The sequence below is a fragment of the Ochotona princeps genome, chromosome 11 (assembly GCF_030435755.1).
Source record: "Ochotona princeps isolate mOchPri1 chromosome 11, mOchPri1.hap1, whole genome shotgun sequence".
NCBI lineage: Eukaryota > Metazoa > Chordata > Mammalia > Lagomorpha > Ochotonidae > Ochotona > Ochotona princeps.
The window spans coordinates 58,335,151-58,358,617 of record NC_080842.1 but is presented as its reverse complement, the minus strand read 5'-3'; the positions used below and the strand labels follow the sequence as shown (position 1 = coordinate 58,358,617).

Genomic DNA, 23,467 nt, shown 5'->3' with positions numbered 1-23,467 from the left:
AGATTGGATGCTCGTACCTGTGTTGATTGCATTTTTTCTTCTTTTTTTTTTTACTGGTTGTGGGAAGGAAGGAATAAAAGACAATCAAACCCCAAAGTGGTGTGGTTTTCATTTACAGAGATACAGGAGTCTTCTTGGGGCAGAGGTGAGGGGGTTGCTGGTCCCTCACTGTGCATTATCTGTCCCTAGCACCCGCCAGCAGGGGCAGCTATGCAATTTCTAACGGAAAGTTCCCTTATAGCTACCAGAACAATAAACCTTTCTTTCCCTCCCTGGGGTCTCTCCTAAACTGTCATGATGACTTGCTATGGATTACTGGTCTAAGTAGAACATTTAAGATTCAAATTATTGGACCCAGCACTGTACCTAATGGCTAAAGTCTTTGCCTTGAATGCCCTGGGATCCGGTATTTTGTTCCAAAATTATCCTGAGACCAGAATGACTTTTTATCCATGCATCCAGAGCCCTGGTTTTTGGCAGATGGAATTTAGCCTTTCCTACCTTGTTTTTATCACATACTCATTCTCCAATCCAGGCAGTCAACATTTACATTTTTATTGCTAGGGAAATACGATAAATCACAAAACCAGCATTCTACACTGCTGTTATTTTCCTAAATCTTTGTGAGTGCTTTTGTACACACAATGATCTAATGGCTCCGAAGTGTTTTCCAACCTTTTGGATCCCTCCCCTCCCCTCCTCTCCCTTCCCTTCCCCTCCCCTCCCCTTCCCCCCTCCCCTCTCCTCCCCTCCCCTTCCTTTCCCTTGCTCTGCACCTGTCTCTTTCTCTGCACCAGTATCCACTGGTGGTTTTCTTAGCTTTTCAAGCAAATGTCATCTTGGGTTTTGCCACTCTTCTAAGCTTGATCAGCTGCTTTCTCAATTTCATATTGCTGGGTTTTAAAAACTTTCTGTATTCTCTAGTTTATCTTGACTATCCAAGAAAAGGTGCAAAGGAAATAAATTTTTGAGGATAGGTATATGAGGATATGTAATTTATCCTCAAACTTTTGATCATCACCTTGAAAACCACTACTTTGGTGTATGGCAGGTGTTACCATCTGTCTTCTGTAATCTTAGGAAGGTAAGATTTTGATGGGAAGAAGGCCCAGGGGACGAAATGATGACCAGACATGTGACTGAATCTGAATTCATTCAGCTCCTTTCTGCTGAGACCAGTGGAGCAGCATAGAACCTCCCATCCCGAGTGGCTAATCACAGAGCAAATAACAATGTGGTGATTATTGTTGAGCGCTAAGTTCTGGGGTCATTTGTTGCATAGCATGAGATAACTCATATAGAACTTGACTCTGCTAAGTGCATACTTTGGTTTAAGTCTGATATATTTCCATTACCTCTGTCCTTCTGAGGCTCTGTTGGCTTAATTTATTCAGACAATCAGCCTGCTAGCTCTGGCCTGGAGTGGCAGAGCAGATCCACAGATGCGCCAGGTTATATCATGTAATCATTAGCTTCAGCCTTAACGTCATTGATGTGTCATACTCGCTAAATAAATCACCCTCTGTTGGCATGGCTAATATTCAGACTATCAGTACAGCATATATTAGGCTGCCATAAAATAAAATTACGCCTTCTCGTTTGGCTCTGGGTAATTACAGAAGATCCAGAGGGGTTCCAACACCTGCCTGTTGGGGCTGAGGTTGTCATTTTGCATTCTCTAGCAGCGCCTCTGAAAGTCGGTCCAAAATGTTCCTTTTTTACTCTACACAACTTGGCATCAACAAAGAAGTAAGATATGGCAGAAGATGGGTGGTTGTAAGGAGCAGCTTTTAGATTTGTGCAAGGAGTGACAGGATGGTTTCTAATATTTTGCCCTTGGGTTTAACCATTTTTCTCACTGAAAACAAAGCTACAGGCTTCTTTCATGGGAGTGGAGTGTGCCCTGGCAGTTACACAAATGCCCTGCATAAATTATGTCCATGCATAAGCTGATTCCAAAGTTGAGTATACTCTTCTCTCAGTTGCAATCAGAGCCCAGGGAGGGCCAGCCTGAGGTCCCCTGTGGCATTCTACTTGGCATCGCCTCGGATTCCCCTAGCACGCAGCACAGCATTGACTTATCCTGCTGGGCAAGGCAAGGGTTATCACCACGGAACAGATAAAGCAATACCAGGTTCTGAAAATTGAGCTGACAGTTCTGGGGTAATGGAATTAGACTCCAGAACCCAATGATCTGATCACTGGATGTTGCTGCCTTGAGACTCATGGGCCTTGAGGCTTCCAAGGTTAGAGAGCAGGACAGAGGTCTGGGAGCTGCAGTGCTATGGCACCTGGACAGGAGGTAGCATGGGGAGAAGAGGCAGTGTAGTCCAATAGAGGCAAGAAGGGGCATGAGCCCCAGGTCTTACCCATCACAAACAATGCTTGCCAAACACCCCAACTCTTTGCAGCAGCTCCCAAGGCCAGCTTCCCAGACCCTGTGAGCAGGACCTGTGCTCTTCATTAGGTAGAATGCATCATGGGTGCGTGCAGGTGAGTCACTTGCCAAGTAGCTCAGCAGAGGGAACCAAGTGAGAACCAGGAGACTGGCTGTTGTAGAGGGAGCCATGGGAAGCCCAGGTGGCTAACTGGGCTTTGGTGGCACTATTTCAAACGTCCTTCTGTGAGGGCCTGGCATGGTAACCTAATGGCTAAATCCTTGCCTTGCATGCACCGGGGATCCTGTATAGGTGCTAGTTTGTATCCTGGTTGCTCCATTCCATTCCAGCTCCTGCTTGTGGCCTAGGAAAATAGTCAAGGGTTGTCCAAAGCGTTGATACCCTGCATCCGTGTAGGAGACCGCAAGAAGCTTCTGGCTCCTGACTTCAGATCAGCTTGGCTCTGGCCGTTGCGGCCGCTTTGGGAGTGAATCAGTGGACAGAAGATCTTTCTGTCTGTCTCTCCTCTTTGTATATCTGCCTTTCCATAAAAACTAAGCAAATCTTTAAAAATATATATTTATAAAACTTCCTCCTAAATAAGGCAGTTAGTCAGACTTAAATCCAACAATCTCTCTATATTCCACCCTACAGAAGTTCCCCTCATGCCCCTCTGGCAGAGCCCTGAGCCACTTCCGATTTGACAATGGCTAATTCATGAATTGTTGTTTGCCAAAATAATCTAATCCTTCTTTGATCTTTCTATTATGCTCCTCCTGCTCCCCAAGAAAGTAGGAAATATATTAAGAAATCTGGATGCAGGGGAGGGGAGGCGTTATTACCGGATGTTTTAGACAAAGCAGGATGATGGTAGGACAGAGCAGGCCTAGCTGCTGGTGGGGCAGGTGCCTCCACCTTCTCCCAAATCCAATGAGGCAGCTGCAGTGGCATCCTTGGAAAGCCAGGTAGGAGGTCTCTGTAGCTGGGAATTTACACCAGAGACACAGGTTGTGTCTGAGAAGTGCCCCAAGCCCCCTCTGACAGCCAAGGAATGCCAAGATGGCACCTTCACACTCATGGGATACTTGACTGGGACCTCCACTGGGGCATCAACCAGAGGACCTTTGTTCTCTGCTGCACGATCTACAGGTGGCTGGGACTTCACACCACATGGCCATTGGGTTCAAACAGCAGACGCTCCAAGAGCACAAAAGAAGTTTATGTGGCTCCTTAAAATCTAGATTTGGGAGTTCTACAGCAGTGCTGTTGCCGCATTCTACTGGGCAAAGCAAGGCCAGGCCCAACTGGAGAGGAAGAGAAATTGACTGCTCTCCTCCCCAGAGAGGATGGTGAAGAATTGCTGGCCACCTGTACTCCAACACACAGGGTGTCTGACTCTCAGTGGATCAAAATGCTTTTTAATCTAAGAGTAATCAGAAGAAAAGGTTTTCCACTGAAAAAATTTTAGGCTCTATGAATAGATGCAAGACTGTGTTGCTCAGGGAATAAGGACAAGAAAAGTTGTCGGCACATATTTAGCACAGAGGCACTGTTTTCTAGTATTTTCTACCTGCAGTTGGTTGGAATTATGAATGCAAAAACAACAGAGACAACATGCTGACTGCATTAAATTTTTTCGGCTCTGTTAAAAATTATAATGACAAAAAAGCCAAAATATTAAAAGCATGTAAAGCAAAATATAGGGTAAATCTGACAGAAAGCAATTCATATATGAAAAAAATCAATTTAATTTTCATTTTCACTTTTTATCTTTTGACTATGAAAAATTTCCAGCATATTTGAAAGTGAACAGAGCAGTATAATGAATTCCCACGAACTCTTCACTGAGTTTTTATTTATTTATTTTTTATTGGAAAGTCAGGATTAAACAGGAGAGACAGACAGAAAGATCTTCCATCCATTGATTCACTCCCCAAGTGGCCGCAACAGCCAGAGCTGAGCTGATCAGGAGCCAGGAGCTTGTTCTGGGTCTCCCACACAGGAGCAGGGTTCCAAGGCTTTGGACCATCCTCACTGCTTTCCCAGGTGCCAAGCAGGGAGCTGGAAGGGAAGTGGAGCAACCGGGACACGAGCCAGCACCCATATGGGATCTCTGTGCATACAAGGCAAGGACTTCGGCCACTAGGCTATTGTGCTGGGCCCTTGCTAAGTTTTACAAATTACTAATTCAGAGCCTGTGGGGTTTTAAAAAATTTCTGAATTTGTTTGAGGGATAGAGATTGAGAGAAAGAGCTCTGCCACCTGTTCCTGCATATCCTAAAGCCCTTGGTAGTCAGGGTCCGGCCAGGCCCAAACCAGGAGCCAAGAACTCAATTTCAAGCTCCTCAGTGCGTGGCAGGAACCCAATCACTTGTGCAATCTTTGTCTCCTGGGATCTACATTAACAGGAGGCTGGAGTCTGGAGCCGGGGTTGGGCATTCTGATCTGAGACCCAGGCAACTGAGCTGGAATCTTTACCACCGGGTTAATTGAGAGGCAGTGTCTTTTCAGCGATTTTTTCACTTTCTCCCTCCATCTCATGTTGTTTGGAAATCAATCTCAAAAATCAGAGAATTTCAGTGAAAAATACTTTATTCTTGTAAAGGGCAAGAATGCTTCAAAAATACAATATCATGATCACTTCTTCAAAAATGCATTGGTAATTTCTAAAAGCAGTTGAAAGGGGCTAACATGACAGCATAGCAGCATAATCCTCCAACTGTGGTGCTGCTTCATGTCCTGGCTGCTCCACTTCCAATCAGCTTCCTGCTATGGTCTGGGGAAACAGCTCAGAATGGTCTTTGTCCATTGCACCCATGTGGGAGACCAAGTGATAGCTCCTGGCTCCCAGATTCAGACTGACCCGACTCTGGTTGGGGAGTGAACCAGCAGGTGGGTGGCCTCTGTTTCTCCTTGTCTCTCTATAGTTGACTTTGAAGTAAAAGATAAATATACATATATACTTTTTAAGCAGCTGGAAATTTTAATATGTCTCTGTGGAACAAATCTAGAGCACAAGAACAAAGATGCAGAATTTATCTAGCACGTAGCACCCGTGGCTGCTGAGCACCTGAAGTGTGGCCCAAGTGAATGAGAAGTTGAATTTTTAATTTCATTTGCTTCCTGTCCATTTAAACATGATCTTTAAATGATGCTGGATTTGATATTGACACATTTCAAAGAATATTTAATACCACTTACTTTCTCCACTGTCAATTTTATGAAATCTAAATGAACATCAAATATTTCTAGTGACAATTTAGCATCTGAACTGAGATATGGTGCGACAGATGTTGAAGACCTCATGTGCAAAATCGAATGCAATATTTCATCAGTGTATTTTAGATTGGCTATGTGCAGAACAACGAATTTTTTGATATATTTGAATATATAAACTATATTAATTGTAATCAATTTTACCCATTTCCTTTCACTTCTCATTTATTTATTTGACTGGCAGAGTGACAGAGAGCCAGGAGGAGAGACAGTGAGAGAGAGGTCTTCCATCCTCGGGTTCATTGCAAATGGACACTGCAGCAGGAGCTAGTCTAGACTGAAGCTTGGAGTCAGGAACTCCGTGCAGTCCCCATGTGCATTTCAGGGGTCTAAGTTCTTCAGTTGTCATCCACTATTTTCCCAGTTGCATTAGCCGGGAGATGGATTGAAAGTAGAGGACTCAGGACTCAAATTGGTGCCAGCACTGCAGACAGCAGCTCAACCCACTGTCCCACAAAGCCAGTCCCTCCTTTAACTTTTAAAATGTGGTTCCTAGGAAGTTACATATGTGTCTCACAGTGAATTTCTACCATCGCTAATATAGGAGATCTGAATGACTGAATTAATAGGCCAACTTAATAGATATTGGCTGATCTCATCTTCTTTGAACGTAAAATCAGGCTTTTTTTTAAAAAAAGATTTATTTATTTTTATTGGAAAGGCAGATATACAGAGAGGAGAGACAGAGAGGAAGATCTTCCATCCGATGATTCACTCCCCAAGTGAGCGCAATGGCCAGTGCTGCGCTGATCCGAAGCCAGGAACCTGGAACCTCCTCCAGGTCTCCCACACGGGTGCAGGAACCCAATGCTTTGGGCCGTCCTCAACTGCTTTCCCAAAAATCAGGCTTTTCTAACGCAGATCACAACACAATTAATTAGATATGGTTCAACACAGAAATTTTTCTAACTGCTGTTAATATGACTAGCATCAACAAAAAGACCCAACCCTTAAAAATACAGGAATTCTCTCCTAAATAAAATAACTCTTTCATGAAGAATGGGGCCCATGGCAAGAGGTCTCAATAGACTGCGATACTATGAGACCCGAACACAGCTGTAATTGGAGTAAGTTCAAAGTAACCAATGCTTTTATTATCAAACAAGCAGGAATGAAAGAAACAAAGCAAAACATTAAAATTACAGATTTAGAAAATGAAGTAGTTTGAAGTGCTGGGGTCCGTGCGGTGGGTGTGGAGGACACGAAGGTGTGAAAGAAGTGTTCCTTTGCAGGCAGGGCCGCAAGGAATTTCCCACTGCATGGCAAGGCCCAGCAGATGTCGCTGCGTCCACCTGAAGGCAGTTCCACCTTCCTTTGCATGGACAAGAGACAGCCCCGCTGAGATTTCTGCAATCTACTGAGGCATTGTCTGCCACTGCAGAGTTGGTCTTCACTATCAGTGTGAGCTTGGAAGTTGATGCTGCTGATAACGTCTTAGCAAAAGGGCCTTTTACTATTCATGCTGTCCCTGCTGCCCCCATTGACCATATGCTAATCAAGGGTGTTAAGTCCCTAGGTGTGGTGGGAATCTCTTCTTTCCCTCTTTCCTTGATCTTTAGGTCCCTCCTTCTGTGATGCATTTCCTCCCTTCACTGATTAAAGACTAAGTTGTAGAATGAAGATTGTAGTAGGAATGTGTTACTGATTGCTACGTGCCTTCTATAGAGAACTTCCTGACCACAGGATTAGGACGACTGATATCCTGCCTCAAGGTGAAGCAAATGTCAGAGTTATCCTTGGAAACACCCACTTGACCATGATGTAAAAAGTCTGTGCCAGAGCTCGTAACTGCTTCTGTATAAATAAAGGGGACAGCTTTCTTGCATTGTCCATTATGATCATGAAACTGTAGTGGTCCATTTCTTTTCCATGCCTACTCCACGCATCTTTCTCGAGTTCCGATCTCAGCCGGAGCTGGACTCCGGCACTGAAGGAAATCATGAAAAAGAAAATACAAAAAAAATGAATTGGGAAAATAGGTGAAATATATGGTCTTGGATCAAAAACGAGAATCAAATAGCCAACGTTTCACTGTATAATAAAGAATAAAGTAGGGCGGCAGGGGGAGGTGAAATAATCTGTCTTAAATACAGAGAACCAGGCCACATTTAGAATGTCCTGTAGGCCAGGCACTGCGCTAAGCCACCTGCTCTGGTTCACCTCCCAGTGTCCTTAGGCTGCAGCCTGCTAGGGTCTGTGCGCTACCAGTAACTCGGTCCTACCTTTTCTGCAGTGCAGGAAGCAGGCTCCCGGAGAGCAGCTGAACTAAAGCCATGTGGCAGAAGATGCTAACACCACGACTTGGGCCCATATCCTTTGGACTTTAGATTTTGTCATATAAAATCTCTCCACTATATGGAGCCAGGGATAAGACTACAGATAAGGCAATTTTAAACGTCTGTGTGCAACTCAGTGCTAACACATTTGGAAATCCTTATGAAGGTTTTGATGCCCTCGTAAAATGTAAGTGGCCAAGCTTGATTCAAGAAAGGGGTAACCTAAGCAAAGTAACACCATGAAAGAAAGGCTGATTATTACCTCCATAAAAAAAATTCTGGACTCCATTATATATAACTCTTTCTTGTTTTATAAAAGATTTTTTTTTTTTTTTAATGTGAAAGGGTGTGAAACAGAGCTCTTCTATCTGTTGGCTCACTCCAAAATTCCTGAAATAGCCACATCTGGGCCAGACCAAAGTCAGGAGATCTATTCAAGTCTCTGAGGTGGGTGGCGGGAGCCCACGCATTTGGACCATCTGTGTTGCCTTCCCTCACTCATTTGCAGGAAGCAGAATTGGGAGCAAAGCAGCCAGATCTCTTGGTGCTCCACTATGGGATAGTGGCATCACAAGCAGTGACAACTCACTGTGTCACAATATTGGCCCCATGAAAACTTCCAATAAAGCCTTCCAAGAAGCAGAAAATTCCCATGATAAAGGAACTATTCAAAGATGAGGGACATAGGAAATTATGGGGCATATCATGATATATTTCCTGAAGTGCATACAAAATACAGTACAGGGTCCCCAAACAGAGACAGGTATCATGCTGCTGGGTTTCTTTTTTTTTTTTTTTTTAAAGATTTATTCATTTTTTATTACAGCCAGATATACACAGAGGAGGAGAGACAGAGAGGAAGATCTTCCGTCCGATGATTCACTCCCCAAGTGAGCCGCAATGGGCCGGTGCGTGACGATCCGATGCCGGGAACCTGGAACCTCTTCCGGGTCTCCCACGCGGGTGCAGGGCCCCAATGCATTGGGCTGTCCTCGACTGCTTTCCCAGGCCACAAGCAGGGAGCTGGATGGGAAGTGGAGCTGCCGGGACTAGAACCGGGGCCCATATGGGATCCCGGGGCTTTCAAGGTGAGGACTTTAGCCGCTAGGCCACGGCACCGGGCCCGTTGCTGGGTTTCTTTCCTCTGGAATCAGGCATCAGAATCGATCTTCAGGCTCCAGTGTTCTGCTGTGGCTATGCAAAAGGAAGAGTGCAATGTCATGTCATAATGGCAATTCTTTCCACATGCCACAAAAATCACTTCATCAATTTCCTTATCAGTTGCATTACAATGAACTGTCATAAGCTCTTTATGTTCATTTAAAGGCTTTGTGGTGCCTACAAACAGTTATGGTTTTATTGACATTTTCTGAGTGGTTTTGAGAACAGCTATGATACAAAATTGCAACCCTGAAAAAAAGATTGGCAAATATAGGATTCTGATAAATTTGCTGTCAAACTATTATGCTGGATCAAATTTTCCAAAACTCTCATGGAAAACTTATGAAGTCATGAAAGTATCAAGCAAAGCAAAAATGGATTACATGGAACTGAGTTAACTAATGAGAATAATTATAATTTTATGAATTTTTATTGGAGGCTGTGCTGTTTCTTTAATACCTTCTGGATTTCTGGGACCTTTCTTTCTTTTTTCTCTTAGGCTGTATGTAATTTATTGTAATTCGATAAACTGTAATTTCATGAACCCAAATGATTCTTTTCCTTCTCCTTTGTTACTTTAGAACTTGAAAATTCATACCAAGTATTCTTATATGTAAAATGGGTATTTGCATGGGTTCCATAGGATTAATTTTCCTTGCTATAGAATTGTGCAAAGCTTTGGCTCCTTGGCCTGAAGAGGTTTTTAGAAGTCTGATTTGAGGGCCTGTCATGATGGCTCAGTGGCTAAATCCTTGACTTGCAAGCTCCAAGATCCCATATGGGCGCTGCTTCATGTCCCAGCCGCTCCACTTCCCATCCAGCTCCCTGATTGTGGCCAGGGAAAGCAGTGAAATATGGCCCAAAGCTTTGGGATCCTGCACTAATGTGAGAAATCTGAAAAAAAAAACTCTTGGCTTCTGGCCTCTGGATCAACTCAGTTCTGGCCAATGCAGCCATTCTGGGAGTGAGCCAGTGCATGGAAGATCTTTCTGTCTCTCCTTCTCTTTGTAAATCTGCCTTTCCAATAAAAATAAATAAATGTTTTTTTTTTTTTATGTCTGATTTGCAATTTCTCATTATCAGGTAGCTTTGAAAAAGCTAAGTTTGGGCCTGGCGGCGTGGCCTAGTGGCTAAAGTCCTCGCCTTGAACACACCAGGATCCCAGATGGGCGCCAGTTCTAATCCCAGCAGCTCCGCTTCCCATCCAGCTCCCTGCTTGTGGCCTGGGAAAGCAGTTGAAGACGGCCCAGAGCCTTGGGACCCTGCACCCGCGTGGGACACCTGGAAGAGGTTCCTGGTTCCCAGCTTCGGATCGGCACAGCACCGGCCGTTGCGGCTCACTTGGGGAGTGAATCATTGGATGGAAGATCTTCCTCTCTGTCTCTCTTCCTCTCTGTATATCTGACTTTGTAACAAAAATAAATCTTAAAAAAAAGAATGTTTTATATATAATTATATGAAAGATTTACAATTCAAAAGTTATATTAAATATTTTTAAAACCAGGATTTACTTGTGAGTTCTCCTGTGTGTAACTACTATGACCCAGGACAAGTCTTTAAGCTTTATCCTCTATGGCTGGAAGACAAGGATGGTTATATAAGTCATTACCAACGGACAACAGGCCCATGATTTGTTAGGGTTTGAAAACACCCCTCTAGGGCTCATGCGATGGACACTTGCTTCCCCATTGTGGTGATTTTGAGATGCGCTGGGACCCCTCAGTTCACCGTGCTGCCACCCTGGCGAGGCGTTGATGCTGGTCCTGTGGCAGGAGCTAGCTCTCAGGAGAGTGGACTATGATTGGAAGCCATGAGCTTGCTCCTTCTGTTCTCTGAGAGCTCCCCCTCTTTTCCTTCACCCCTTTGTAACACAGCCAAGAGGACCCTCACCAGAAACCAGGTTGGGCAACCTAAATAAACTAAATAAAACTCTTTTTTTCTATTTTCCATCCAATGCCAGCTATTTTGTTATAGCAACAGAAAACGAATGACTACAAATGACTCCAGTTTTATGATGGCATAACAGCTATGCCCATTGAGTACAGCTGCACTTTGAACGTCTATCTTTTCCTGGGTTCTTGATAGGCAGGTGATACCGTCTGGAGGTGCTGGACAGTTGCACCAGTTACAACTCCCAATGGGCCAGGTGCCACGAGTCAGCCACATCACCAAGGTCGACCACTGACAGTCTTGTGTGTACTTAGTTGCCAAGGTGTTCAGTAAGCATACTTGCTTTAATAACTCAACGATGCCAATGGGGAGACAGAGCAAATACCAAAGAACTAAGATCTGAATAATAGGACTCAAAGTGTTTATTAATTACTTCATTGAGTGGTAGTTAATGAGCCAGGAGAATTCTGAAGAGGGGACTTCAAAGAGGGCTGCAGAAGAGCAGCTTTGGCTGTGGTGTGGGGACAAGGAAGTGAAAAACAAAGCCCCTCCCACCTCCCCGGGAGGCGCACACTTCTCACTCCTTGCCACTGACTTAGCCACGTGACTTTGTTACAGCCAATGGGATATTAATGGAAGTGATGTGAACAAAGGCTTCAAATGAGCTTGCCATTGTTGTGCTTTTGAGGCTTTGCCATGAGCTTGGAGTGGGAAGTATGTGTCAACATGCCCTAAATTTAGGGAGCAAAAAGGAGGGCAGAGAACTCTTTGACTGGCGTATTTTGGGGTGTATTTTGACTGGCGTATTTCATTTTTTATTATAGTTTTGATAATCGTTACATAGTTAAAAAGGTTCAAGGGCTACAGGAAAGTGGGTACGACTATCATTTCTACAATGTTTCCTTCATGTATCTGGGATAAAGGGGGATATTAAGGGAGAAGCCCCACCCAGTCTCCCACATTTAGGGGTGGTTTATCTTGATCCCACTCAACATGAGCACATCTTGTTGTCTGTTGATCCCAGAAGGAGAGAAGACATGTGGAGGATGACTGGGCCCACCTGACACACTGCAGCCAGGCCTAAGTCTACCCTAGGTCAGCTGAGCTCCAGGCATCCCCCCAGGTGCCTGAGTGAGAACCAAGCGCCAAGGCTCTGGGCAGCTGGGCTTCTGTGGCTGCTGGCTGCATAGTGTTAGGGTAACACTAGTTTGTTCATCTAGAAAAAGGGGGAAATGTGTATCTGAACTTGCAGTAGCATCATGAGAATCCAGTCAAAGATCCAAATGTCGGATTCAATATAACCAGGGTCACGTCACTGTTGCTCCCTGATTTGCAATAGTTCCTCCACTTACGGGGCAATTCGTTTCCCAAAGCAGGATACGTAGATACCTTAATGTTGCTCCATTATAGTGCCTGCCCCTCCCCATTCCACATTCACCGACCAGCAGCTGCTGATCCTCACAGCCCTGCCAGGCTACCACTCTAAGTCCAGGTTCAGCACCCATTGATGCACTTGGGCAGCTCCTCTGAAGGCACTGACATGGAGAATCATCAACAAACAGCAAACCACTGGAACCTCATGATGCAGGGTGACCTGTCTTATCGATTTCCTTAATGACTTACCCATCAGGTAAGCTGCAAGGGCTGCAGCAGAGCAGCATGCTTCATGTATACCAAGTAGCATTCAAGACTTGAAGTAATTGCTTGGCTAAGGCAGGTAAGGACAGAAAATGTCATCTGACTCATTTCTCTGCCATGGAGAACTCCATATCATGGTTAGACCCAGAGTCAGAAGTGAGTGAAGTGTCCCTGCCCATGGGGAAATGCTTTTGGAATGGCAGGCTTACGAAAGGACTGCTGATGGCCACAGCAGCAAAGTCAGCTCAGCCTTCCCCACTGGCCCAGGTCATCCCCACTGTGGCCCTCCCCACTGGCCCAGGACCAGCTGCTGAACCCAAGTGGCAGCTCCCCAGAGTCTTATTTCCTCCCAGCTGTTGTCCTCCGCTACCAGCGGCCACAGACCTGTCAGGTATGCCTGGGTACTTCCGATGCCAGCCGTTGGCAGCAGCCCTCACCAGCTTCAGAGTTCCCCTGCTTGTACTCCGGGCTGGCCTCTACTATCTATGCTGCTAGGCAACTTTACCAAAACCCTGTTCTTATAAATTTTTATGTACTTATTTATTTGTTTCTGGAAGTATCTCACTTGATGCTCTCAGTAAATGTAGATGTGTGGCCAAAAATAAACAAACAAAACCACCTCAGAAAGTTCTTTTCCAGAGGACAACCCAGTTTCCATGTAAATTCAAGCCAGCCAAGAGCTGGTGAGAGATACAGACCTGGGCTTGCTAGGAAACAAGGTGTGGGAAATCTCTGGCTGAGTGGCTGAGTGGCAGATGGCAGTGAAGAAACAGCTGCTCTTGTCTCTTCCTTGGAGGAGAGGACCCTTGCACCTGGGTTTTGGAGTATTCAGAATCAAAAAGGAAAGGACCTGGAGCCTTAGTGGCCATCTAGATCTTTTACTGTTTTTTGAAAGGATTGATTTATTTGAAAGGTAGAGAGTGAGGGAGAGTGGGCTTAGATATTTTCCATCCACTGGTTCATTCCCCAGATGGTCACAATGGCCAGGATCAAGCCAAGACCTCTACCTAGGTTCCCAGTGAGTAGCAAGGACCTGAGAACATAGGCCATTTTCTGTTGTCTTACAAGGTGTGTTAGCAGGGAGCTAAATCAGAGGCAGAGCAGAAGCACTTGAACAGGTGTTACACGGGACACCGGCCTGGCAGCTGCACCACAATGCTGGGCCCCATCACAACTCTGGAAGAAAGCCCGACTACTGTACTTCAGACCCTGGAAAGGGGCCAGTGAAGTGGGTGGGCTTGGGAGCGATGGCGGCTTGTACAGTGGCATAGTCTTTCCGCTCTGGGGGATTCCAGACTGGGCGTACCAAATGCCCTCTGTAGGAGTGGGCGACATCTAGCCCACGGGCTATAAAGGCCCATAAAATTATCTAGTCTGGCCCTGCCAAGGCAACTACAGTGGTATTCAAAATTCCACACATTTTTAAGTTGATCATTTTGTGTGGCTCATGATTAATATTGTAAATATCCCGATGGCCCTTGGCAGAATAGAGTTCCTTACACCTATGTGTGGTGCAATTATTATATAACTTCCCAGAATTCCTGTAAACATTTCCTAAGTCCTCAAAAACACTATTTTTCTTTCAGGTGTGAGTACATTAGATTGCTGGGCTTGCTATAACAAAGCATCAGTGAATGGGTGGGTGAAATGAGACCTTCACTTTCTCACGACCATGTAGGCTGCAAGTCCAGGATGGGGCTGTTGCCAGGCCTAAGTTCTTCTCTATAGTGTATGGGCAGGCACCTCTGTGCATCTGTCCACAGCCAGCCTTGGATACTTGGTGTCTGGGTCTGTATTTCCTCTGTTCACCAATTTCTCCTCATTAGGGACCACCCTGAGTGGTTTCCCATCTCCAAATTCAGTCATGTTTTGAGGCATCAGGAGGCAAGACTTCAGTATGTGCATCTAAAGGGGACCCAATGCAGCCCATAATGCTCGTCAAGACATTACTCGTTCACAGCGGTGACTCAGCCCCTGTTAGCTTTCTGTTACTTTGGTTTCTCTTTGGAGGTTAACGCAGGACCGTCCATGCTAATGCATTTGCAAACCACTCCACAGAACCCTGACCTTGTTGCCCCGGCCTTGTCTGGCTGACCCTGCTCTTCTAAGCACTGAACCCTATAATACTCAGTTTCTGTTTGTGCAGGGAACAGCAGCGGCGTGGCCTTCGTGATCCAAGGCACACTGTGCAGCCCCTGGTCGGAGGCAGGTAATGGACAAGGGATGCAGTTGGATGGTGGTGGGGCAGGCTGGGTTCAGGCATCAAACCCCCATTTGACCAATGCCCTTCCTTGTTTTGTGGCCTCCCAGCAGCATTTGCTGCACAAGAGGTAACATGACTCAGGCTGGTTCTTGAGGATCAACCCAGGTCATGTTTGTGAAATACACAGAAACTCGAAAAGAAGAGCTCTCCCTGCAGAGAGGCAGGCAACTTTTGTTCTGAGTCTCTGGTTTCCTTGTGTTGACATCCAAGGGCAACCACCATTGCCATGTCTAGTGGCTTACTTGTCATGACAATATAATCTCTGATAATCAGGTTTCTTATCGAAGGGTTGAGGCTCTTGGTACCCTGAGAGCACCAACAGCTACCAGACATCCACTTGCAACTTCCTGAGCCCTGGAGAGACCAGCTGGCCCTGCAGTTTCCAGAAGGCCTGCCACAGTCCCACCGGACTTGTGGAGAGCTGCTCTTCGCTGTTGCAGTCACAGAGTTCCTAGGCCACGTTCATTGTATAGGAAAGTGCTTGCCTTCCACGTCCGCAGAAACACCTGCTCAACCTTCTCCCTGCACCTGCAGAGACAGCCTGTACACATTCTCACCTGTGTTCCTGATGTGGACACAGTGCTGATGTGGGTAAGAAGGTGTTAATTTCACTCAAGGCTTCTGCCATGCAGAGACACACATTCTAGGTGCTGACACAGATTAGGTACACAAGGAGATAAAATGTATGGAAAAGAGAGCGCATGTACACACATGTGAACATGGGTTGCCCCACACGGAGAAGCACTTCCCATGAGTGGACAGTGGGCCAGAGATTGCCCAAAAGGAGGAGGAATGGAGGAAGGAAGATGGGGAGCACCTAGAAGCTTGTCCAGCAGTAGAAAATGAGAGAGTGAGAAAGCTTTTCCCCCAATGTTAGCCCCTTTAATGAAGTGTCAGGACCCCCACCTCTGGCAGTGGGCATCACATAGCAATGTGGAGGATAGGTGTCAGCTCAGGGCTCTTGTTCTTTTATTTATTTATTTATTTAGGATTTATTTATTTTTATTTTTATTTTTATTGGAAAGTCAGATTTACAGAGAGACGGAAAGATCTTCCATCTGCTGGCTTACTTCCCAAATGGCTGCAACGGTCATTGCTGAGCCAACCCGAAGCCAGGAGCCAAGAGCTTCTTCTAGGTCTCTCACACAGATGCAAGGATTTGGGACATCCTTTACTTCTTTCCTAGGCCACAAGTAGGTAGCTGGATGGAAAGTGGAGCAGCTGGGATAGGAACTGGAACCCATATGGGATCCTGGGCACAGGCAAGGCGAGGATTTAGCCACTAGGCTATGGTGCTGGGCCGGGCTCTTGCTCTTCTCACAAAGCTGTCTTAGGGATCCCACCTTCGGGACCTCAAGTAATCTGCGTCACCAAGAACACATGAATCACCCAGTTTCCAACACAGGACCTTTCCGGGTAACATCTGAGCTGAGCCGAACTCTCATAGGCCCTGGTGAGCCGCAGGAGCAGAGAGGCCCACCCAGGGCAGGAGAGTGAGCAAGACTGACAGCTGTCAATGGAAGGGGACTCAAGTCTGTGCCCTGGGGCTCCTCTGTGTTGAAGCAGGTCTCCTTCCCTGGATGGAGGGTGGGGGTGTTGAACACAAGCCAAACAGGGATGCCCTGGCCTCCATGTTCCTCCTCCAATGCTTTTTATTTTTCTTTCCTGCTATCCTTCAGATCGAAGATGTGAATTTTTTTCTGACTTTCCCTGCTTCTCTCTTTTTTAAAAAAAGATTTATGATTATTGTTATTGTTATCATTTTTTTTTAAGATTTATTATTATTGGAAAGCCGGATATACAGAGAGGAGGAGAGACAGAGGAAGATCTTCCATCCCTTGTTTCACTCCCCAAGTGAGCCACAACGGGCCGGTGCGTGCCGATCCGAAGCCGGGAACCTGGAACCTCTTCCAAGTCTCCCACGCGGGTGCAGGGTCCCAAAGCTTTGGGCCGTCCTTGACTGCCTTCCCAAGCCACAAGCAGGGAGCTGGATGGGAAGTGGAGCTGCCGGGATTAGAACTGGCGCCCACATGGGATCCTGGTGCTTTCAAGGCAAGGACCTTAGCCGCTAGGCCACGCTGCCGGGCCCTATTGTTATCATTTTATTTGAAAGGGAGATTTACAGAGAGAAGGAGAGACAGATCTTTCATCTGCTGGTTCACTCCTCAAATGGCCACAACAATCTGAACCAATCCAAATCTGAGAGCCATGAGCTTCTTCTGGGTCTCCATGTAGGATCAGGGTCCCAAGGACTTGGGCCATCCTCCACTGCTTTCCCAGACCATACGCAGGGAACTGGATGAGAAGTAGAATAGCCAAGACATGAATCAGCATCCATATGGGATGCCAGTGCTTGTAAGTGGAGGATTAGTCTGTTGAGCCACCGCACCAGTCTCATGTCCTTCTCTTTTGATCACAGTGCTGGTTGTCTCAACGTCCCAGTGCTGTCACCTTTACACCCGGGCCGAAAAATCTGTGATCTGATCCTCCCAGTTGGTCCCTTGATATACTACACTCTCCCTCCACCAAGCTTAGCTTGCAAATTTTTTTTTACCATGTTACTGATGTCGAATATCTGCTCCCTCCAGCTTTCTTATTATAAATTATAAATTCAGCGCTTTCTCCCAAAAGGATAGCAGGCAAAAGCCCATGAGTCATCAGGGAAATTAAAATACATTGCTCTAATATTTGTACACACTGCCCTCATTTGATCTTGCTTAACATTGGTGCTTTTATTTGACTTTATATATTTGTTGGTCATCACACACTTGGCTTTATTTGTCAGAAAATTTCATAAACTATTATATAGTCAGTGGCCTTATAAGAGAAAATTTGAAAAAATAAAATGTTATAGCTTTGTTGACAGAAAGATGACCTATAATAAACTGCATGTATTTGAAGAACACTCTCTGAGGAGTTTTGATGCTGGGATATGGCAACAAAGCTATCACCACAATCAAGATAAGGAATACACCTGCTGCCCCAGGAGACTGAAAAGCCTGTCGCCCCGCCTTGGCTCTTCCCTTCACACATACCTGGCCCAGAGACTCACTGGGCGCTTTCTGTATCTGTGGATTGGTTTGCCTTTTCCAGAATTGCATCAGAACAGTATCACATGTTCTCCCTTTTTTAGTTGTTTTGTTTTTTTTACTTGGTACAATTTCTTTTTTAAATTTTTTTTAAACTGAATTCTTTTTTTAAAAAAAGATTTATTTATTTTTTTTATTACAAAGTCAGATATACAAAGAGAAGGAGAGAGAGGAAGATCTTCCGTCCAATGATTCATTCCCCAAGTGAGCGCTGCGCCGACCTGATGCCAGGAACCTGGAACTTCCTTCCGGGTCTCCCACATGGGTGCAGGGTCTCAAGGCTTTGGGCCGTCCTCGACTGCTTTCCCAGGTCACAAGCAGGGAGCTGGATGGGAAGTGAAGCTGCCGGGATTAGAACCGACGCCCATATGAGATCCTGGTGCGTTCAAGGCGAGGACTTTAGCTGCTAGGCCACGCCACCGGGCCCACAATTTCTTACATTAGGTGTATATTAACAGTTCATTCTTTTTCATTACTAACTATGAATATGCCATCACTGGTTTTTCTAGTCCTTTGTTCACGAGTAATTTTCAGTGGAGGCCCCTGAAGGTTGGTGCATTTGGCGAGGGCACTGGAGGCTTCACGTCCCCTTCCTCATCCCTTCCCTTAGATCTCTCTCCTTTAAGAGTCTTTTGTAATACTCTTCCTAAGAAGTCAGCGAGTTCTGTGCACAGCCCAAGCCACTCACTGGAACCTGAAGAGAAGGTTGCAAGATCCCCACTTGTGCCTGATCAACCTAACATACATGTGAACACAGACTGGCATTAGGGGATGCAGGTGCAGGGGCTGAACATGTAAAGCTTCAATGTCAGTTCTGAATTAACTTAGAGGACATCCAGCCAATGTCCACCGCAAGGAGCTGTGTGTTGGGCTTGCGGTGGGGAGACGATTCTGCAGTAAGGACGGCATGTGACACTGCGTCTGGGATGCTTTCCTTCTGCGTCCTCAGATCAGCTCTCAAGTTACTTCTGTGGAAAGACTCTCTTTCCCTCAAAGGCATTTAAATGTTTTGCAACTTTGCTGAAAACCAATATATACCATATGTGTGGGTCTATTTCTGGAATTTCTATTCTGCCTCACTTATCTGTAACAACTACTCTATGCAAATTAATACTATGAACAACTGTAGCATTACAGGATATCTTGAGATCAGAGTGGATTCTCCAATTTTGTTGTTTCCCCACCGTTTCTTCAACTAGTCTAAATTCCTTGTATTTCTATATAAATTCTAGAGAAAGATTGGGAATTTCTAAGAACAGAACAAAACACGTGGTACTTTGATTAGGACTGCAGTGATTTCATGCAATCAATTTGGAATTTACATCTTGAAACTACTAATTCTTTCGGTTCATGTACACTGTGTATCTCTTTATTGTTCTTTAATATTTTGCAGTATTACTGTTAGTTTTCAAAATATGTATTTTATAGATATTTTGTTAAATTTATCTCCAAATGTTTTTTTTATTTTGTGATATCTTACCTAGAGTTTTATAATATTTATCTCAGTAGTTTATATTATATCAAAATATAATTGTAAAAATATTTTTATTGGGGAAAACAGAGAATGGGAGACAGAGAGAAAAATCTTTTATATGCTGGTTCACGCCCAAGTGGCCTCAACGGCCGGTGCTGCGCCAATTTGAACCAGGAGTCAGGAGCTTCTTCCAGATCTTCCATGCTGGTGCAGGGTCCCCAAGCTTTGGATCATCCTCAATTGCTTTCCCAGGCCACAAACAGGGAGCTGGATAGGAAGTAGAGCAGCCAGGATTAGAACTGGCATCTATATGGCATCTCATTGCATGCAAGGTGAGGACTTTAGCCACTAGTCTACCGTGCCAGGCCCTACCCCATTTTCTATCCAGTTCTCTGATAACAGCCTGGGAAATCAGCATGATACAAGCCCAAGTGCTTGGGCCCCTGCCACCACATGGGAAACCTAGATGAAGTCCGTGGCCTTTGCTTTGGCCTGGCTTATCACTGGCCATTGCTGCAGTCTGAGGAGTAACAAGTGGATGGAAGCACTCTCTCTCTCTTGCTTGCTCTTGCTGCTCTTCTACCTTTCAAATTAATAAAATAAATCTTTTAAGAATATGTGGAATGGGGGCCTGATGTGGTGGTCTAGCAGCTGAAGTCCTCACCTTAAATGTGTCAGGATCCCATATGAGCGCCAGTTCTAATCCTGGCAGCCCCACTTCCCATCCAGCTCCCTGCTTGTGGCCTGGAAGAGCAGTGGAGGACGTGAGAGATCTGGAAGAAGCTCTGGACTCCTGGCTTCAGATCAGCTCAGCTCTGGCTGTTGCAGTCACTTAGGGAGTGAATCACTGGACAGAAGTTCTTTCTCTCCTCTCTGTATGTCAGACTTTGCAATAAAAATAAATAACTCTTAAAAAAAAGAATATGTGGAATATTTTTAATAGTCCATTGTTAGCCTTGGAGTTCCACCTTTCACAGTTAAGTCTTAAATTCATTTGCAGGGTTTTTCTTACATGAAGGATGTGAGATATAGTTTCAATCTTATTTTTGTATGTAAGATTAGCTGGTTTTCCAACTTTGTGTGTGAAGTAGTCCCTTCTTAGCCTGATTTGTGATGTTCCTTGACTAGATGCAAAATTCTCATAGATCTGGGCTCTCTCTTCTTTTCCATTAAATTATTTGTCTCCTACAAGCTTCTGTTTCTGTGAATACGGCTTTGCACTGTAACAATACATATAAGGTTATTTCATTTATTCTTCTTTCCTCAAACTTTCCTTAGATATATATGGACTTCTAGCCTCCCAGAATTTACGTTTGAAAATTACTTTGTTACAACTCACAAAATCAGGTCTTGATGGCAGATCACTGAATTTATGGATTGGTTCTTAGAAAAATTAATAGGCTTTGCACTTGTTTTCCTAATGTCTGCAAACATGATATGCTTCTTTGTAGCTTCTTCTGTGTACTTTAGCGAGATTTTAAAATTTGTATTGCTACAGGTCAGAACCAAGATGGCAGAATAGGGTAAGGACATGTTTAAATAGTCGGAGAAACATTAGCCAGTGTGAAACAGAGGGGACACATTCCAGGAAATAGAAGAGGACAAAACAATAGCAGAGGGGCACCTGGCGACTGAGAGACACAGGAAAGTAGCAGACACAATGGTGTGGTGTTGCAGTGACTGATACGCCAGTGGCATTCAGTGAGTGGCATCTGAACTCCACCAGCAGCAAGGTGGGAAGGGGCATTCACCAGGAGGTCAGGAGGTGAGCCCAGACAAAGAACTGCTCGTCCTGATTTGATCAGGAGCAGAGACAGAGCAGCAGCTCCCAGGCCGGTAGTTCGGGAACAGGGTGGATTTCATGGCCCAGTCTGTCCCCTAGAACTGAATCGGGTGCTATTTTGTTTAAGGAGGCAAAGACTATGGGACAGAACTGCACCTTCACCGAGCTGTGAGTGGACTCCTTTCTGGCTCAGTGAACTGCAACAATATGGCATCCTACAGGTTCCACCCAAGACAGGTCTGGGTAGCCCTCAAACCTGACAGCCAGCAGATCAAGAACTCTAACAGTGGCACATCAATTGCCATTTTGTACATTGTGGCAAAGGCTTTAATACTGCAGGGACAACAGTGAGCTGCATATGTGCTGAGCTCGGCAAGAACTCACTGAGCTCAGTACATTACACTGGTCCCACAGGGAAAATAATATCAACTTTGGCATCATATGGGTCAAAATAGATCCGTGTGGCCTTCACACCTAACGGCCAACAGATTCCAGCAAAATCACCACCAACAACAACTTAGCTATATAGGACACCTGGTGTCTCCCCAGTTGTGGGACCTGCTCCAACCGGAAGTGGGAGAAAGGTTGTACAGACAACGGTGCAACCTCAGCACAGTATCACAGGATGTGGAGACTGGTGAGTCAGCAGCTGAAGCTACTGGCACCATTGTGGAAATCTAACATAAGAACCCAGACCTAGAATTCACTGGAGAAAGTGGCACAAGTGATTGCAAACAAAGAGCTGTGTACCAACTGCAATAAGCAAAACTGAACTGTATACCTGTGAGTAACACAACTTAGAAACCTGACCCAAGGAGAAGAATTATAACCAAAAGTACAATGACCAAGAGCAAAAGAAGAGACAAAGGCACAATGAGTACTACTGAAGACTGGAGCAAAAGCCTTTGCTAACCTCAGAATTAACTGTGGAAGACATCGAGTAAATGGGGAATACGGAATTCAAAACACTTGTAATAAAGCCTTTATCAACAATGAGAGGCACGTAATACAGGAGTTCAATGAATTTAAGGAATATGGCACATAGGAAATGAAGCAAATGAAAGCTGAATATCAGAAATTAGCAATACAGTGGAGCAAACTAAAAGCACAGTGGAGAGTTTCCAAAATTGAATGAACGAGGCAGAAGAAAGAATCTCAGAATTGGAAGATACTTCCTGTCACCATGGGGAAACAAACAAAAAGCTGGAAGTAGAGCTAGGTCAACCTAAAAAAAAAGTATTCAAGAATTAAAAGCAACTGAAAGGCCAAAAGTAAGAGTTATGGGAGGCCCAGAAGGTGCAGAAACAGTAGCTCTGTTTAAAAATGTATTTAATGAAATAATAAAGGAAAATTTCCTAATCTAGAGAAATAATTGGGAAACAATAGCCAGGAGGGACACAGAACTCCCAACAGGGTAGACCAAAGGCAATCTTCACCAAGACACATGATAATCAAGCTCTCTTCAATTGAACATAAGGAAAAGACCCTTAAACATGCGTGTTAAAAATCAATTGATGTATAAAGGAATGCCAATTAAATTCACAGGAGACCTCTCACAGGAAACTCTACAGGCCAGAAAAAAATGGAGTGACATATTCCAGATTCTTTTTTTTTTTTTTTAAAGATTTATTTTTATTACAAAGTCAGATATACAGAGAGGAGGATCTTCCGTCCGATGATTCACTCCCCAAGTGAGCTGCAACGGGCCAGTGCGCGCCGATCCGAAGCCAGGAGCCAGGAACCTCTTCCAGGTCTCCCACGCGGGTGCAGGGTCCCAAAGCTTTGGACCATCCTCAACTGCTTTCCCAGGCCACAAGCAGGGAGCTGGATGGGAAGTGGAGCTGCTGGGATTAGAACCGGTGCCTATATGGGATCCCGGGGCTTTCAAGGCGAGGACTTTAGCCGCTAGGCTATGCCGCCGGGCCCCCAGATTCTAAAAGAAAAAAATTGTCGACTCAGGATAATGCACCCAGCAAAGCTTTGTCTTTGAAAATGAAACAAATTTTTTCCCCAGTAAAGAGAAGTTAGAAGAATATGGCTCTTCCAAACCTGCCCTACAACAGATACTTCAAGATGTTCTCTTGACAGAGAACAGAAATTGTGCGCACCAAAACCAAAGGGAAATGTGAAGAACATCCCAGTAAAAGAACAACACAAGACTAAATAATGAACGGGCTTGGCGGCGTGGCCTGGTGGCTAAGGTCCTCGCCTTGATCCCATATGGCCGCTGGTTCTAATC

At 45.0% G+C, this 23,467-nt stretch overlaps 1 long non-coding RNA gene across 1 annotated transcript; it reads right to left on the bottom strand.

The window, feature by feature from the left end:
* Positions 1 to 6,292: 6,292 nt before the first annotated feature.
* On the bottom strand, positions 6,293 to 16,844 carry LOC131481409 (uncharacterized). The gene is made up of 2 exons (XR_009246308.1): positions 16,788 to 16,844; positions 6,293 to 6,419 (listed from the first exon to the last, which is right to left on the bottom strand). It is a non-coding gene; the product is annotated as an uncharacterized LOC131481409 (long non-coding RNA).
* Positions 16,845 to 23,467: the final 6,623 nt, after the last annotated feature.